This window comes from Papaver somniferum, unplaced genomic scaffold, assembly GCF_003573695.1.
Source record: "Papaver somniferum cultivar HN1 unplaced genomic scaffold, ASM357369v1 unplaced-scaffold_135, whole genome shotgun sequence".
NCBI lineage: Eukaryota > Viridiplantae > Streptophyta > Magnoliopsida > Ranunculales > Papaveraceae > Papaver > Papaver somniferum.
Genome location: NW_020622713.1, coordinates 10,413,035 through 10,419,034, shown reverse-complemented (window position 1 = coordinate 10,419,034; position 6,000 = coordinate 10,413,035).

Below are 6,000 nucleotides of genomic sequence, written 5' to 3'. Positions count from 1 at the left end.
ATGCTATAGAGATTAACTGGATATAGTTTCTATTGCTTTTTAGATGGCTTTTCCGGATATAATCAGATCGTTATTGCCCCAGAAGACCAAGAGAAAACCACTTTTACCTGTCCCTTTGGTACCTTCGCGTATAGACGCATGCCTTTCGGGCTGTGTAATGCCCCTTCGACTTTTCAGCGTTGTATAATGAGCATATTCTCTGATATGGTAGAACGGTTTTTAGAGGTCTTTATGGATGATTTTTCAGTATTTGGTTCATCTTTTGATGAGTGCTTGCATCATTTGACATTAGTGTTGACTAGGTGTAAGGAAAAGAATTTAGTGCTTAATTGGGAAAAATGCCATTTCATGGTTAAATCAGGAATTGTTTTAGGGCACATCATTTCTTCAAAGGGTATAGAGGTAGACAAAGCCAAAGTTGACCTTATTAAGACTTTACAGGTCCCAAAAACCGTAAAAGACATTAGGTCATTCCTAGGGCATGCAGGTTTTTACCGTCGATTCATTAAGGATTTTAGCTTGATTTCTAGACCTCTTTGCAATTTGCTTGCAAAAGATGTTAAGTTTGTCTTTGATGATGCTTGTTTAGAGGCTTTTGAGAAGCTTAAAATTTACTCACTACACTACCTCCCATACTATAGTCCAATAGTCAGCACCCAACTGGAACCTACCCTTTGAGATTATGTGTGATGCTTCAGATTATGCTATAGGCGTTGTGTTAGGTCAACGAGTAGACAAATTACTTCATGTGATTTACTATGCTAGCAAAACTCTGAATGATGCCCAATTGAACTATACAACTACCGAGAAGGAACTGTAGCCATCGTGTTTGCCTTGGATAAGTTTAGATCCTACCTATTAGGTTCTAAGATCGTAATCTATACTGATCATGCTGCTTTGAAATACCTTTTGTCTAAGAAGGACACCAAACCTAGATTGATTAGGTGGATCCTATTGTTACAAGAATTTTCTCCAGACATTAGAGACAAAAAGGGTGCTGAAAATGTAGTAGCAGACCACTTATCCAGGTTAGTTGTTAGTTCCCCTAGTGATGCCCTTCCTATAAGGGATAGCTTTCCTGATGAACAATTGTTCTCTGTTTCCCAATCACCTTGGTATGCAAATATAGTGAATTATCTTGTTACTGGCTACCCCTCAACATTGGGGTAAACAAGATCGTTCTAGGTTTTTAGCCGAGGTTAAGCATTTCTTTTGGGACGATCCTTATTTGTTTAAGTATTGTCCCGACCAGATTATTAGGAGATGTGTACCTGAGAGTGACCAGTCCAGTATTCTCTCCTTTTGTCATGAACATGCTTGTGGGGGTCATTTTAGTGCTAAGAAGACTGCTGCTAAGATATTGCAGTGTGGATTTTACTGGCCTTCACTGTTTAAAGACTCCCATAGTCACTGTGTTTCTTGTGATCGTTGCCAGAGGTTAGGAACCATTTCCCGTAGAAATATGATGCCTTTGAACCCTATTTTAGTGATTGAGGTCTTTGATGTGTGGGGCATTGATTTTATGGGTCCATTTCCTAATTCTTTGGTTATCTTTACATACTTGTCGCTGTAGACTATGTGTCTAAGTGGGTTGAGGCGGTTCCGTGTAAAACAAATGACCATAGGGTCGTAATTAAGTTTTTGAAAGAGAATATACTTACACGTTTTGGTACACCGCGAGCTATAATTAGTGATGGGGTTCACACTTTTGTAATAGACCGTTTGCTCTTTAATGAAACAATATGGTATTACCCACAAAGTAGCTACCATATCACCCACAGACTAGTGGTCAGGTAGAGGTTTCCAATAGGGAAATTAAGCGTATTTTAGAGAAAACAGTTAATCCCAATAGGAAAGACTGGTCGTCGAGGCTTACTGATGCCTTATGGGCTTACCGTACTGCGTTTAAGACACCCATTGGAATGTCCCCTACGTTAGTATTTGGCAAGGCATGTCACTACCTGTTGAGTTAGAGCATAGAGCCTATTGGGCTATTAAGAGTTAAACTTTTCACTTGACAAGGCAGGAGCTCACAGAAAGCTCCAGCTCAATGAGTTGGACGAGATTCGTAGAGATGCATACGATAGTGCTAAGGAGTATAAGAACAAAATGAAACTTGTGCATGATAAGAATATTTTACGGAAGTCATTTTCTCCAGGTCAAAAAGTTCTTCTGTATGACACTCGTTTGCATCTATTCCCCGGGAAACTGCGCTCTCGGTGGACCGGTCCTTTTGTGGTCCGTACTGTTTTTCCTCATGGCGCTATTGAGATTGAGACATCAGATGGTACTAGTTCTTCAAAGGTTAACGGTCAGAGATTGAAGCCCTTTTTAGAGCCTTTTCCTACAGGTGATGTTGAGGAGGTCCCTCTGGAGGACCCTGTTTACCCTTGATTGACCATCGAGGCGATTTGTATGTTGTATATTTTTTTTATTTTTTGGTTCACTTCACCCAGGTACTATCTTTCCGAACTCTCTCTTTACATTTCCTCATGTTATTATATTTATTGTTCTTTCACTAGAAACATTGAGGACAATGTTAGATTTAAGTTTGGGGGTGGGAGAAACTTTTGTTTTGTTTAAATAATAAACTCCAGAGCCTAGAAATTTATGCATATTAGGATGCACTAACCAATAAGTGGATGGAAGCATTTTGGTTGTAGGAGTTGAGGAACCAATCTGATTATATGGCATCTAGAAGAGTCTATTCATAAAAGCACAAGCTCAGGTGTTAGAAATAACATGATAGTTTCACCATATCTCGTTGAGTCCTTTTCACTTCTATTTTTATTTTATTTTGTTTTTAAACTATGTTTCTCTAAGTGATAGGTGGGGCCCGATTCAAGTTGTTACCAATGCTAGGGTGAATTAGAGTGATTGAGATACCAAAAAAAAAAAAAGAAAAATTAGAAAAAAAAATAATGGAAAAAAAAGCTGAAAAATAAAATTCAAATAAAGTCGACCACTGGTACCCTTGTATATGCCAGTTGTGTTGACCTAGAATTAGGATTATCGATCACTGGTTCCCTTGTATATGCCAGTTGTGTTGATATTAGTCAGACTAGTATCTCAATCCATTAGGATAGGTTCATTTTGGCGGAGGCCTTCAGACAGATATGGGAAACGCCGTTCACTTAGTAAACATCAAAACCATCTATGTTTTTCTATATCCATCTTCTTGATCTATCCATGTGATTAGTTTTGACTCCGGATATCAACTATCTGAGTAGAGCTCTGTCACTTTATTGAATTTTAGTATGCTTGAGTGCAAACTCGTGTACAACAATTGGAATTTCGCATCAGGGTACTTCCTCCTGTAGTCAATAAGTATGCCAACCAAGGAGATTTTTAGTGCCTTCCAAGGTTCTGCGTAGATAGCTAGGGTCTGGAGTAAAGGTTTTGTGGGTATACCTCTTGTAAGCCCTCCGAGACAACACTCGCCACTAGGGACCTTAGGGGTTTAAAGGCTTATTGCATACGCTAAATGCAATCGACGATGCATGCGTCAGTGAGTTAGGATTTTATTTTATTTTATTTTTGCTCGAGGACTAGCAAATAATAGGTTTGGGGGTATTTGATAGACACATTTTTGTGTCTAATTTGTCTCGTTTCTATATATTGATAGTGCTCATTTTGTACTTTTTATGGTGTTTTATGGGTGTGTAGGTATTTTTGGCCAATAAACATTTTTGGAAAAATCGGCTCAAAAAGTTGCGCAGGGCACCCCGGAGGACACTTGCTATTCGGACCCCTCCAATGGATAAAGGGTAACCAATTACTAAGGGGCGACCTAATTACTAAGGGGCATCCATTTCCAGGCATCTGCTAAAGGGAGACCAGCCACAGATAAGGGGGAGGTCACTTTCTTCCCAATTTCAAATAAAAAAATTGGCGGGAAAATTTTGTTCACGTCTGCATGATTTTTGGGTGATGATTCGATCGATTTCCAGAGCGATTCAATGGCTGAAATTGATTGGGTTTACTCCCTAGGCCTAAACAGGCCTGGTGAAGTCTTTTGTTTGAACCCAAATTGGCTAGAATAGCCGGAAAAAGAAATAGAAGTCAAGTTATACACGGTTTGTTGTTGGACTTATTTTTGGAATTCCAGGAAGACTAAAGGCAAGAAACTCTTCTCAAAGATACATATCTATCTAAGGAAGAGCTTGAGATAAGTTGGAAAGATCAGAAACGCGTGAAACAATTTTGGGAAGAGATTATTGCCGTAACTTCCAAGGAAGGAAAGAAGAGATTTCGAGGAGTTTTGGGGAGATTAAATCGCTTTGTTGGCTATATATAAGTTGCAGGGAGTTCAAGGAAGAAGGTCGAACAGTTTGGGGCAAGTTTAGAGCACCACAGAGTCGAGAAATCGAAGTTGCAGGAAAACCGAGTTTTTGCTGCTGCTGCTGAAGAACATCTGTTGCAAATAAGAACATCGTCTCAAATTTGTAACGCTGCTACATTGCTTTCTTTGTAACAGTCAGTGCATTGTTTTGCGATGCCAATACACCGTTGCAAACAATCAGTTTTATAGTTTTTCATTCTTTTAATCAACTTTTGGGCTATGAACAAATATTTTGAGCAAGTGATTAATATGAGGAGCTAAACCCCATTGTCGAGGCGACGGAGGAAGCCATTTTTCCAATTATTATGTGGTAAATTCTATTTAATTTAATTTTTACAATTCTTTTATGATTAATTTTACTGAATTTAAATTGAATATATGATTCTGATTAAGTGGTTGTGTTCTCAATTGATGGGTCATCCTTAGGTTAAGTCTTTTGATGGTCCATGCTTTCGATTTACAACTATTGTTTTGAGAATCTACGTGTCTAGGCGAATATTAGAATCACTTCAAACGTAAAGAGTTGCATAATTATTGACTAGATTAAATCACATAAAAATTGGAGGTTGGTGGAATCCTGAGTCTCAGTGCTTCTTATAATCTTGATAACAATTTCTTTTTAAGTTTTCTACTTTAATTTGAGTCTAAAATCGAGTCCACACAATCCTAGTTGAACGAACTTTATTACCACTTAAAAACTACATCACAGAGTGGCAGCAATAAGGTGGGCAAGCATATTCCAGGCACGTACTCCAGCGTTTCTCTTTCAATTTGTTTTCTTGTGTTGGTGCAAACCCTAGCCATAGGTATACCTTCCATAAACCTGTAAATATTGTTCTTCTCTACTGGTGTAAACCCTAGCCGTAGGTATGTCTTCTGTAACTTGTAGAAATACTTCATCATAAACGATTCCTCTTCGAATATCACCGAAATAACGTTGGACACCTTATTAATAGTATCGGGGGCGATCATTATGTAAAGTAGGCATGCACGTGTTGGTGACTGTCGTTGATTCCATGAAAGCTTGGCGTTAGGGTTTCCTTCTTCTTCTTTTTTGTGTGGCCGTGAGTATAGTTTCTGCGGTGGGAGGCGCGCCTCTTTGGACGAGTACCAGTTCCATTCCTTTAGCTATGTGTATTATGACTCGCAACCAAAATAAATTGGCTTTCGTCTAAAATGCGTTCTCCGTTGTTGGTAGAATAGTCTTCATGCACTTTTCCTTTGATGTAACTTTTTCTTCGTTTTGATCCATTGTAGTTACTTTTGACAGTGAAAGCAGCGTAAGAAGATTTCGTTAGGATGTCTCCTGAGAAAAGCCTCGCCGTAATATCGAAAAACTCTGGAAAATCCAAACCGAACATGGATGACGAATTCTTCAAAATATCTTCTGCCACAACTAGGGGAAACCATCAAAGGTTTGTGCCTGTCCTTCTGACCGGTACAGAAGACGAAGGAGGCTCCCAGTAGGTTCGGCCAGGGTGTGTGATACAGTTCTGTCTTCAGAGAAAGGAGTATTCTGCTTCCTCCATTGACTTTAGAATCTGTCAAAGTCCGTTGCGTTTCTTTGATAAATGGATTCAATTCATGATGAGTCAGGACTGCATAAGAGCTAACTTGATCAAAGCGCAGATCATCGATGCAGTCATGGCTTCTGCAAC